Here is a 12,899-nt window from a genome sequence, read left to right as displayed (position 1 = left end):
TAACAAAAACTCTTGTTGAGTTTTGTGTGTTTATTTTTGACCTGCATCTTCAATTCACTAAACTGAAATCAATATAATCATACAGATTGTATAAAATAATTAACATTCTCAACTCTAGCCATGGATTTCATTAGCTATAATTCTCTTACTATACTGAACAATGTAAATAATAGCATTTTCATCATTATATTGTAATTATTTCCCTACATTTCATTTCTTCACCACTAAACTCCTCAGAGACATTCTGAAAAATTATTTAAATTTGGGCCCTGTGCACAGAAGGTGTCCACAGTGTTCACTGAATAAATATGGGCATGGTTGCAGAAATCATATATTACATGCCTGCAAACCCTTGTTCAATGAAGTCATTCTAGAATTTTTGAGAATGAAACTATCAAATGAATACAGAGCAAAGGACCTCAGGCAATCCTAAGAAACCTGTTAAGTAAAAAGTGTTTCCTTAGGACCAGAGATTTATCTCAGTGGCACTGTGCCTGCCTCTCCAGAACAAGGACCTGAGTTCTATCCCCGGTACTGAAGGGGAAAAAAGTTTCCCTAGGCAACAGCAGGGAATATTGAGAGGAATTTCGATCTCAATTTTAAAAAACTAGTTCAGCCACATGCCCACATTTTAATCTCATCATTAGAGTGTGCATAATATGAGAGGTTGCTAGATTTGAGTCAATCTGCCATTCTTCCTTGCCCAGTTTTACAACCAGCAAGCAAACCTCTTTGTAGGATTCATTCACAGAGAGGCCACTTATGTGCCTTACAGGATCCCAAGTGCATCTTGTTTTGATACATTGTGTGATACAAAAATACAGTGAATGTTTAATTTTTTAAAAATTATAATAAAGGATAGGTCACCATGAATCACTCTCACTGGCTTGAACCCATCTCATGGTTCTTGCCACTTTCTGAAGCAGTTCTGGACAGTCTTCTCTCATCCGTGCCCTTAGCCGCACTGCCACGGCTGCCTCCATATCTGAAGAAATTAAAAATGTTTAGCTTTCATGGTCATTTTAAACTTGAGGAATAGCCAGAGCATGCACACTATTAGATTCAGTGAAAAAGGTGGATGAGAACACACTGTAATGTTTTTACAATCCTGCCTTTCTGTTGGGTGGCACTTAAAAGCAACATTCATAATAATTTTGATTACACCTCATAAAGACACACATGAAAGAGTTCCAGAAAGTGACAAGAATGATGGTATGAACATTTGAAGCAAGGGAGAATATTTTGAGGAGGATTGATGGCAATGTATGATAATTTTTCTCATCATTAGTAGAACAAAGTGAAAGCATAGCTGTTCTATGTCCATTGTATACCTGGAAATTCATAACAGGTACCAGGAATATAGGACCAAATGCAACATGCAGAATACAAAACAGACAGCCTAGGGCAAACTAGAGAAATTTCACAAACATTAATCAGCTGTCACTTCCATTGTTAAAATGATCTTCATGTGCTTGTTCAATGCAAACTAATTTTGTGTTATATTTTTGTGTGCGACAGCTAATAACTCACCAAATTGGGTTATCAAAAACTGTAAAACCAATGGACAGATTCTCAAGTTTAATAAATTCTTCATTTACATGTTTTATTTAAATTTTATTTTTTTAATGACCTTACAATTTTATGATATGGAAAAGGGACAAACACAAGAGAGACAAATAAATTATAACCTACAGATTTCCATACAAAACTTGCTTTGATTACTTATTAAAAGCTGCCAGGGAAGTGAAGGGAATGTTACGAAGCCTTTATAAACAAAGGTGAACACACTGGACAGGGTTTTCCTTAATTCCAGGCAGCCCTCAATCTAACTGGCATTAGAGACAGCCAGCTTCTTCAAGTGGTCCATGAACACCTGCAGGCTGATGTCGTCTGTGAGGATGGGCGCTCCGGTTTCCTGTCCCCAAGCATACAGGTTATTGTGTGTCTGAGAGGGGTTCACTTTGGACAAAAGGAATCGAGCCTGGCTTCCGCCATGCTCTGTATGGACATAGCGTGGCATGGGGAAGCACCCCTGCAGGATCTCTTGCGTGTCTTCCAGCGGAGCCTGCAGCAGGTGCTTGAAGTTCTCGTACTCAGGCATGTCCTGGTAGCTGGCCTTCTGCCACTGAGCTATGGTCTCACCAAGATAAATGACTATTTGGAAGAAAGTGTTCATCAGCAAGATTCTGTCAGCTAGAATGCTGCTGCTGTCCAAGAGCACCAGCTCCGGTGGTCCGTGGAAGGAGTAGAAGTAGAGGATGGGCTGGATCATGATGAGGGACAGGGTCAGGTCCTGCCGTGCAAAGTGGTGTCTGTAATAGGATGACTCGTCAGGACGGTTGTTAAACACTTGGAGAAACGGCGATCTTCTGAGGTGGAACATGAACTGAGGATACAGAGAATAGGCATCTGATAGCCTAAAAGAAGTGGGATCTTCTTTGTTATATTGTTCAAACTTCTGACACAGTCGGATGAGCTGCCGGTCGGTCCAGCCACGGGAGCACGTCGGAGCCCTCTTCTGACTGCCCAGAACACTCCAAGCCATGCCATCATGACTGCTGCAGCCTCCTGGTCAAATGCAGCCTCTATGAGCTGGAGCTGGCTCTGCACATCTGCCCAATTTCAGGCAATGGTGGTCACTCGGATGTGCTTCTGGGTGCTGGAGTGCTGATACTGTGTGACAAACTGGATGGCTTCTCTGCTTCCTTGGGTGATGGGGCATTGTGCTGATTGATGACCTTGAAGTAGATGCCAAGTGTAGATGTAGGATCCAGGCCACAGATCTTCCACTGACTTGTGCCTCCCACACCAAGCTCATTTTCTGACACACAGGGTCCCTTCATGTTCAAAGACAGATATGGACCCAAGGCTCCTGAGACCTTCAGCTCCCGAGAGGTCTTCACTTCCAAAGTAGCACCAAATGCCATTCAGAAATCTCCATTAAAATGTTTACTAAAAATTCTTTGGAAGGTCTGCTTGAAGAAGGAGGTGTTGAAAAAATCTCCCATCACCATGTGTCCTCCAGTAAGATTTGTACAGCACTTCATCTCCAAAAGTCCAGTTTGATCAAGGGCACAAGTATAAATATCAATGATCAGCGAGCAATTCATAGTGCTTTGTAGCCTTTTTCATGAACCGTGTATTATCTTTCTCAATATCATGCCAGGAACAAATGGGAACTTTTAATTCATCTAGCACCACCATGCCAGGCCCCTGCGTGGGGGGCCCTCCAGTGAACAGCATGATCCTGGCTCCCGTGTTTAGAAAAGTACCCTCCAGCAAGCCGACAGCAATGGTCAACGCAACCCCCGTGGACCGCAGAGGCCTCTTTCCCTGAGTGACTGGCCACGGGTCCCTCTGCAGCTCACCAAGGAGATCTATGAGGGTCATGTCAATCTTGTGAATGGGCTGCAGAAACCTGCTGGAAACAAAAGGTTGCTCCTGAGGCTGTGCAGGCCTTGTTTGCTGCACAGGCATGGCTGACTTGGTCACAAATTCCAACTGAAGAGCACACCATCATGTTCTTCTTTCTGCTGAATGAACTCCAGATATGTTGCCATTGTCTAAAACGGAACTGAGAGTCTGACAGCTGAATGTATGAACTGGTGAGTGAACGAAATGCCGGGACAGACACTGATGAGCTTGGATCAAGAAATCTGAACCATTCTTATCTCACCAAGACGTAGCTTCTTAGGACACGGAGACCCCACTTCGACAAGATTAAGAAACGTTTAATCCTCGTCAGGAGTCTAAAGACCGGGCTCTAATTCCATCGGTCACAAAGCAAACCTCTCGAGCATTTCAATTATAAAACGGGGGTGGATCCTTCAGGCTGCAGGTTAGGAAGTCAGGACCCGATCCTCTGCCATGGGATGCTTCAATTTCGCAGATTCCTGGATCATCAATTCCCTCTGGCTCCCATGCCTGCCAGGAAAAGGGCTCATCCCAAAAGCACCCCAACGCTCCCCGGCATTTGGTTTGAGCCCTTTGTCGCCCTTTCTCACAGCTCACCTGGCTGAAGCCTTACACCTGTCCCTAGAGGTCTGCGCCCACCGATGCAAAAGTACGGCTCCGGCTCACCTTATTTGAATTTTCTTAAGGGAATTCTAAGATTAGATAAATTGCAAAATCTTAACATCACAGTGGGCTAAATGAGATACCTTGTTTATTTTTTAAGATTCCTGCATAAATTTATGAAGATTAAAAATAAACATTTTGGTACCTATGATATAATATCAAGTGTCTGATAAAAGCTGTACCAACAATAAAAATAGAAATATCAATAAAAGAGCGATAAATATCAATATAGTTCATCTAATGTCCCACTCAATAACAGCTGAATATTTTTTACATGTGACTTAATTGAGATACAGAGAAATAATTTTCACAATTCCAGAAAGTTAGTATATGATCAGAGGAGATAAAAATAGAATTTAAGAAGTCTCACTACATTCCTGTGCTTTTAACACACTATATAATTATTTCTATTATTATTATAATTATCCACATGATCATTAGTATTATTTAGAACTTCTCAACCTACAACCCAGTATTCCATAGGATAAAAATGAAATTTGAGCATAGGAAAGGAAACAACAGAGTAAGAGACAACTTATAGCCTGGGAGGGAATGTTTACACACTGTGAACCTGACATGACACTAATGCACAGACTATATAAGGAACTTAACCAAAATTAACATGATTAAAAATGGTGAATATGTAGACTTAAATAGATATTTCTCTAAAGGCATGCAAATAGACAACAGGTACATGACAAAATGCTCAGTGTCACTAATCAAAATCAAAACCACAGTGAGAAATCACCTCATCCCAGCAAAAAAGGTATGTAATTTGGCTGTTTGATCACCAAGAAATAATACCCAACATCCACAACGTAAAGAAGGAGAGGTTTGATTTCACTCACAGTTTTGGGAGATTCAGTCCTTGGTTAGCTGGCTTCAAGGGAGAAACATCATAGCAGAAAGAAATGGGAGCCAGGAAGCAGAGTAGGGAAATAGAGTCAAAAACGAAGGGGTCGGAGCTATATATAGTATCCCAGATCACACCTGCATCATTCACCCAGATACATCCAGAAGTGTGCTTTGCTAATACCTCAGGTGACTCCCAAATCAATCAAGGTGCTCATTAAGTGTAACTATCACAAATGGTTATTATTAAAAAGGTAAAAGACAAGTACTGGTGAGAATGCGAATAAAAAGAACTCATGTTCTGAATATAAATTAGGAATGTAAATTAGTACAATCTGTGGAAAACAGTATGGAAATTCCTGACAATATAGTATCACATGCTTGTAACCTCAGCTTCTAAGGACACTGAACCAAGGGGATCACAAGTTTGAGGCTATGCTAGGCAATATCATGAGATTGCAATCTCAAAAGAAAGTTTAAAAATAGACATATTACATGATCTGGCAACATCACTACTGGGTATATATACAAAGGAAACAAATGAATTCAGTTTGTTGAACAGATATTTGCACTCCCATGGTCATTGCAGCATTATTCACAATAGCCAAGCAATGAGAACAATCTAAGTGTCTATTAACTGATAAGGGACACAATAAATGCCATACTTATGCCAATGGAATACTTATATTCATCCATAAAAATGAAGAAAATCTTGTTATTTACAACAACATGTATGAAATGGGAGATCATTATGCTAAGAGAAATCAGCTAGACACAGAAAGAAAGGTATCAAATGATTTTCCTCTTGTGGAATATAAAAAGTTAATCCCTTAGCAGTTGAAAGTAGAATGTTGGTTACCAAAGGCTGGGAGAGTAGAGTAGAGGATAGTCTGGAAAAGTGATACACACATACACTCACACACACATGCACACACACAATATTAAGTTTATCATGGGAAAGATACTGAGAGCAAAAAGCAGAAGAAAAACCCAGAGAATAGCCGGGGATAGCAAGAGTGGAAGAGTGACTAACAGGAGGGGCCCCATGGGCTCACAGGCAGAGCATTTTTGAGATGGATGGATCTAGTGTGTGTGAATATGGATTAAGGGTGTGTGATACTAAATTAATCCTCTGGCTGGTTTACATGTTCTGGCTGTGAATAATGGAAAGGCCCAACCTGGGCACGGGTGACACCACCCAAGAGGCTGGTAGCCTGGATGGAATACAAGGGAAAGGAAGGAGTGCTGCTTGCTGCTCACTGCCCCTGCCCTGCTCTACTATGGACTATTTCTCTTCTGTGGTGCCCCTCTGCCATGCCACCCTGCCTTGGAGCCAGCCAATTATGGACTAAAACTTTTACAAACTATGAGCCAAAAATAAACCCTCCCTCATTTAACTTGTGAGTGTTGGGTATTTTTTCTCAGCAACAAGAAAATAACTAAGATAAATGGCATAATATGTATAAGGAGATAAGCATAGTATCTCGTACACATCTTTTTTCAATGTCAGTTATTATTACAATTGAACTCATGATATGTGGTTGATGGCAGAAGGGAAATAAGCCTGAAAGCAAAGATTGGTGCATAATTTACTGTCAAATAATCATAAGGGGAGAAATACAAAAAAGAAAATTGGCCTCAAACCCTAACCCGCCTTTGGTATCAAGTATTCCATGTTTTATGATGTAACTTACTAATCATATGAGCTCACTGATTTCTCTTTAGCAGGAGGAAAACAAAACGTGTGTCACACTGGAGTTTAGCTTTTTTCCAGCATTGTACTTTGCCAGTGGCACACCCACACAGCATATGGCCAGTAGAACATCCTCTTCTACATTGTGCACTTCCATGTTCCCTTCAGGAAATCCTCTTGCTTTAGAACTTATAGCAGAGAAGCAAGATGGCACTTGTATCTCACCTTCATTTGATTTTACACTGGCAATGTCGGAATGCAATATATATATATTGATCAAATTGAAGTGTAGTTTTTAAGTGAGACCATGTAAGTTGAAATTTGAGGAACATTTGGAGAATAGGAGATATAAAAGCTTTCCATCAAAAGCAAGAGTACATTTTTTCTTTTTATAAAGCTGAATTACCTGTCTATGGTTGTCAAATATTCTTACTGTATAGATAGAATTCTATATCAAGTGTATGTGTAACTAAAAGACAGCCACACTCAAGTAAGTCCTATATATATGCTAATATAATCAGTCATTTGTTGAGTTCATCCAATACCAGATGCATTAACAACACTTGTAAGCAATTTTTTATCTTTAACCTCTGGATAGGGACATAATTCTAATTTGGAGGAAAAAAAATAATATACTATGCAAAGTAAATATAGCATAACCAGTAATTTGTTATAATAAGTAGTAGGGATTTAGATTCAAGCAGCCAATTCCTTTTCATCAAGTGATTGTTACAATATTTTAGATACCAGTGGTTCCTGCTAAACCATCAAAGCAATCTTCAGTTTTTTCCCACTTGCTTGTATTTGCCTGTTTGGACCACTTGTCTTCTGACATGCAGGAGACATCTAATAAGTAAATCAGTTATGTCTTCATTATCATTAGGCATGCCCATATTTCTTTCTCCTGTTGTCTGAAAAGTAAGTGAAATATGTGTTCCTTATTATAATTATGACTACATTACTTATGCCTATTTCTGATGCATGGATTTCCTTGTTAAATGCCACTTCTGTTTTCCCTCTACCTTCTCATAATGATTTATATATATATAATAAGTAAATCAGTTATGTCTTCATTATCATTAGGCATGCCCATATTTCTTTCTCCTGTTGTCTGAAAAGTAAGTGAAATATGTGTTCCTTATTATAATTATGACTACATTACTTATGCCTATTTCTGATGCATGGATTTCCTTGTTAAATGCCACTTCTGTTTTCCCTCTACCTTCTCATAATGATTTATATATATATATATATATATATACTTTTAAAATCCTCTTGAGCAGGAAGAATTTCCACCTACTTAAAAACAGACTAACTTTACCTTAGCCACTTTATTGCTTTAGCCACATAAATTTGCCAATATTTTTCACTTTTGAGCCAAAGAGTCCCATTTCATTAACGTCTACTCAACATGTTCACTTGTTTCACTCATCTTGCTCTCTCTCCTTTCGATGCTATCTTTATGTATGCTTTGTGGGCCTAGAGACAAGGGTGACTTCTCTAAGATATCATTTACATCACTCAGGGCATCATTGCGGGCAGCTTGTGCTTATTACCACTTCAAACAAATGACAATATAATCATACTGGTTATTCAGACCTCACAAATATGTTTAGTCTCACCAGGATTGACATAGTTGTTATTCTTTCTGATCCTCTGTTCCTATCCTACGCAAAAGGGTGGGCAAAGCTGCTGACATTTTTTGACTTCTGTCATGCAGGAGAGAATTTAGATAGAGAGGCATCATTTTTATATGTACAAAATGATTTCCTTCTCCAATAAATAAAATGAATTCCTATCCAAGCAGATATTACAACAAAAAGGCCCAAAAATAAAAAGAAAATGTCAAAAGCTACCGGATTAAAAAATCTATTACTTACAAAGGACAAAAACTAGATTAGCCGCAAACTATTCAACTGTTAGAAGTGAAAACAAAGGAAATGGGCAAATCAAGAAGGGAGAAATAACTGTTATTCTAGAAATCTGTAATTAAAATATCATAGGAGAATGAGAACACATGAACTCATTTTCAAATTAAGATAGAAAATATAGGACAAAATTACAAGAGGTTTATTTTTCTGTTACAATGCAAGATTCTTAGGTATCGAAATGGGTAAAATAATTTTTTGGAAAATGAATGGGCCCGAGTAAGTTACACAGTCCCAATAAAATGGAAATTATACAAATATAAAATAGAGTGAGTCTCATCTTTGTTACCACACCCTAGAACTCTCATCTGATCTGGAGGTTCCCATACTCAATGTCCTAATCCATATATCAACCAGATTATGTAAAAAGTTTCTTAACTCTAACATATGCATAAGCCTCCTGATTTCTCTGTTCAAATTTACTCCACCTACGGTTTTCTTCACTTCGTTTACGAGAACCTGATCTTGTTAATTTCTTTAGCCAACTGTCTCAGAATCATCCTTAATTTCTCCCTCCAACATTCTATGCACAATCTCTCTATAGATCCTATAAGCTCAACTTTAAGAGAGAATCAAATCCTGATCCTTTCTACTTTACTTCTGCTTCTACCTGATCACATGCCTGTGCGCGCGGGCACAGAAACACACACACACACACACACACACACACACACACACACACACCTCCCCATGATCAACTCAGGCCTGGGATAGTGTAGGAGAGTGATAAAAGGGGTCCTTGCTTTCACGCTGGGCCTTACAATCTTTCCTCAATACAGCAATCAGAAAGACCTTGGCATGTACAGGCTCCTATCACATACTCCCTCCGCTCAACACCCTGTGGTTCCCCTGTCTTGGACAGTAAGTCACCGGCCTTAAAATGGGCTGCAAATCCCCAGAAAACTACCTGAATGGCTCCCCTGTGTTCCTGTTACTTAATTTACCTTCTTCTTTCTGCCTCAGGGAGCCCTACTGACCTCCTTATGGTTTTTAGATCATGGCCATCCACAGAAAAACATCCAAAATTCTTCTTGCTTTTGTTTGAGATATGCTCCCCTTAGATATCCACAAAGCTCACCCTCTCTCTTCCTTCCAGTTTTAGCTCAAATATGTATGAATCCCTGTTACCCTAATATTTCAATGTACAACCGATCAAAACATCTTACCTCACCGTGACTTCCACTGAGATTAATAAATCTTGACAGCTTTGCCATATCATTTCTCCCCTCCCATTCTTTATCAAAGAAAAAAATATATATACTGTATGTACATTATGAGAAATAAATATAAGTATGTACACATATTACATGTGCAAAACATTCTATCCTTATCATCGGTCAATAATGCCTTCAGGAGAAAATAAATTCTACTTTATTGCTAGAACTCTATTAAGAAAGTTGTAAAGTTGTCTTAGCTTCCCTTCTGTTTTTAAAGTAATTACAATGATTTGATTTTTTGTAATTTATCACTTCTTAAGGAAATATTAACTGGATGCTTTTTGTAAGTACTGTTTTTTCAAGTGTACCTCTTCAGTCATTTAGGATAAATTAAGCATAAAGTAAAACCTGTGCCCCAATCATACCTATGAACTACATAACTTGAAAGCATCCATCAGGAAGAAGAAAGCACAGTCAACCCCCAACTGAAAGGACACTTCCGCAAGATATGCAACTAGGCGACCCCTATCTGTGTGTCACTGAAGTTTCTGAAACAGATGACATTACTGGCTCCAATTATTAACTCCTACACAGCAGAATAATTCACCATAGCAATGTGATACCTTCACTGCAAAGAATGTGAACTCACCCTCCCTTTGGGTTTGGGCTTGGCCATGTGACTGAGATTCCTTTGGCCTCGATTTATTAGTCAGTGTCACATGGACAGGGGCTTCAAATGTGTCTGTGTAGTTCTTTGCTTTCTTACACTCTTACCTCTTGTCAGGAGAAGAACATGCCAAGTGCAACCTCTGGTATAAGAAAGATCACAGAGGTGGAGCTTTCAGATGGCCCAACATATAGCATGGACCCAGCTTAGTCCAGTGCAGATCAGTCAAATTCTGGAGAATATACAGATGCTTGGGACAGAACTGTATATAATGATGACTTCTGTGGCAGTTTGTTAGAATATAAATATGACGGTGACTGAAAGTTAAAATGATCTACAACTGAAATTGCTAAATTGTATAATGAATATGTTTGTAATCTGTTTTATGTGAAGGATATACTATTGTTTCCTCAAAGTTTACATTGCACCATTTCTACCCTCACTACCCACATCCTATGTTTTATAGACTTCGTGTTCCTTGTTTAACTGAACAAACATTTATTTGACTCCTTCATTGTTCCAGGATTCATGCTGATTTCTGGCCATACAGAGAGGAATGGGTGATCACCATTGGCTTCAAAAAGCTCAAACATAATTTTAAAAGATGGACTAGTAATATAGCAATGGAAAATCTCATGACAGACCATTGTACCAATAGCAAAATCATCCAGCTCATTTGCCATGCAGTAAAACAGCCCTAGGGCACACTTGTTCCTATGACTCTAAGCTTAGTCATAAGTGAGAGGTATAACTGAGTAAAAAGTTGTAACTGAGGCCAAGATCCTAGCCTCTCAGCATTACCCTGCTCCACAGAGCTACATCTCTGAAACTCAGCTCCCTGCAACCTCATTTATTGAAAGTACAGTTGAAACACCAACAAACAATTAAAAAGAAAACTTTGAACAAGCAAAATTGATGTCACAACTTCCACGCATGCAGTTCATATATTTTACTTAGAGTATTTACCCAGAAACTCTCAAAGCAGAAAGCATTCGTTTTTATCTGATGCAAATTTCACAGTGTGTCTTGGGGTACTGTAGTTGGTAAATATGTTTCAGACAAAATAGTGAATGTAAGTACAGACTATATGTTAAATGAGAATATTTTCATATTCATTCATAAAGGTGAAATTGAAATAAGATTGTGTAATTTAAAGAGATTTTTAAAAAGAGTGGCCTATGTGATAATAGAAAGACATAATCTATATTTGCCCTGAAATGGAAACAGTGAGTTCTACTGCAGATAGAACAGAAGAGTGTGGCCTTATTTGTGGGAATCACCAGGTCCTGCAAAGATTCTTTTATTACAAATTTAGAGGATTTCTGGCCTGACAACCAGTATTTCATTTGCCTTTTTCCGATGTTTCCTGTAATGTCTTATTTGTGTGTGTGTGTGTGTGTGCGCGCTTGTGGTACTGGGGCCTTCACACAGAGCTCTGTTGACACCCTTTCTATTTTTTAGTTTGAGATAGGATCTTGTTAAGTTTCCCAACAGGACTCCAACTTGTGACTCTCCTGCCTGCGCTTCCCAGGGTACAAAGACTATCAGCATGAGACTGTGCTCAGCTCTCATTTGCTATTGCTGCTGTTGTTTTGACTGTTTTCCTGAGGTTAACTGAGGTTAACTTTGTCCTGAGTGATGGCCTGTCCCCCTTCTTCCGCCTCTCAATGTGTACTTCCTCTGCTGCCCAACTCTCCCTTGTCCTTGCTGTTTCTCTCTGGGGAACCACTCGTCATTTCTTAGACTAAATTTCCTCACAGGAACAATGACAGGACAAAGTTTACTTTGTAGCTTTATATTGAGGATTAGAAACCATACATGGAGAATTTCCATTATAGATTTGAGACACACACAGTGTGAGAAGCTGAATTACATATCTAAATAGCACAGTATCTAACCATGCTTTCATCTATCACAAAATATTAAATAGAGAAATCTTCACAAATATAAAATTATTTTATCAGAAAAACAGTCAGAACATATTCGGACCCATATTCAACCTGCATGTTTGAAGTCATCAAAGCTCTTCAAATATGGGAATAAATCATTGCTTTTAACTAATTTAATATGCAATAGTTTCAATCATGGACACTGTGTTGACTTTTTCAATGATAACATTGTTTTCATAGCAAAATGCTGAGGAAAAAGATCAACCTTTGTTGTAGCTTTTCTGTCTTCAACAACAGATTTTCTGTCCTCATTTGTTATTGTCTCAACTCTATAGACTGTCATGCATATCAAAGGTCTTAATTACATAGATGAAAGACTTGAGTCACACTTGATAAAAAAGAAAATCCTTACAGTCTCACAAGCAACCTCCTGCTTCCCTGAGCAATGGCATGGTCTGATTGAGGAACATTGCACTGTAATTACAATGTCCTTTTAGGCATGATTGTAACAGTAAAAGATTTGTCCTCTCTGACAACAATCTGCTTTTTCTTCATGAGATAAATTGGCTCATTTGTTCAGCAACTAATGCTTTCTTGGCGCTTTTCTTTTTTTTTTTTTTTTTTTTTTTTTTTTTC

General features: G+C 38.7%; 1 pseudogene; it reads right to left on the bottom strand.

The window, feature by feature from the left end:
* Nucleotides 1-1,825: 1,825 nt before the first annotated feature.
* Nucleotides 1,826-12,899, bottom strand: part of LOC104851020 — a 14,664-nt pseudogene continuing 3,590 nt past the window's right edge.

The sequence above is a fragment of the Fukomys damarensis genome, unplaced genomic scaffold, assembly GCF_012274545.1.
Source record: "Fukomys damarensis isolate Sample0158 unplaced genomic scaffold, DMR_v1.0_HiC HiC_scaffold_16, whole genome shotgun sequence".
Classification (NCBI taxonomy): Eukaryota; Metazoa; Chordata; class Mammalia; order Rodentia; family Bathyergidae; genus Fukomys; species Fukomys damarensis.
This window is presented reverse-complemented; position numbering and strand designations above follow the sequence as displayed.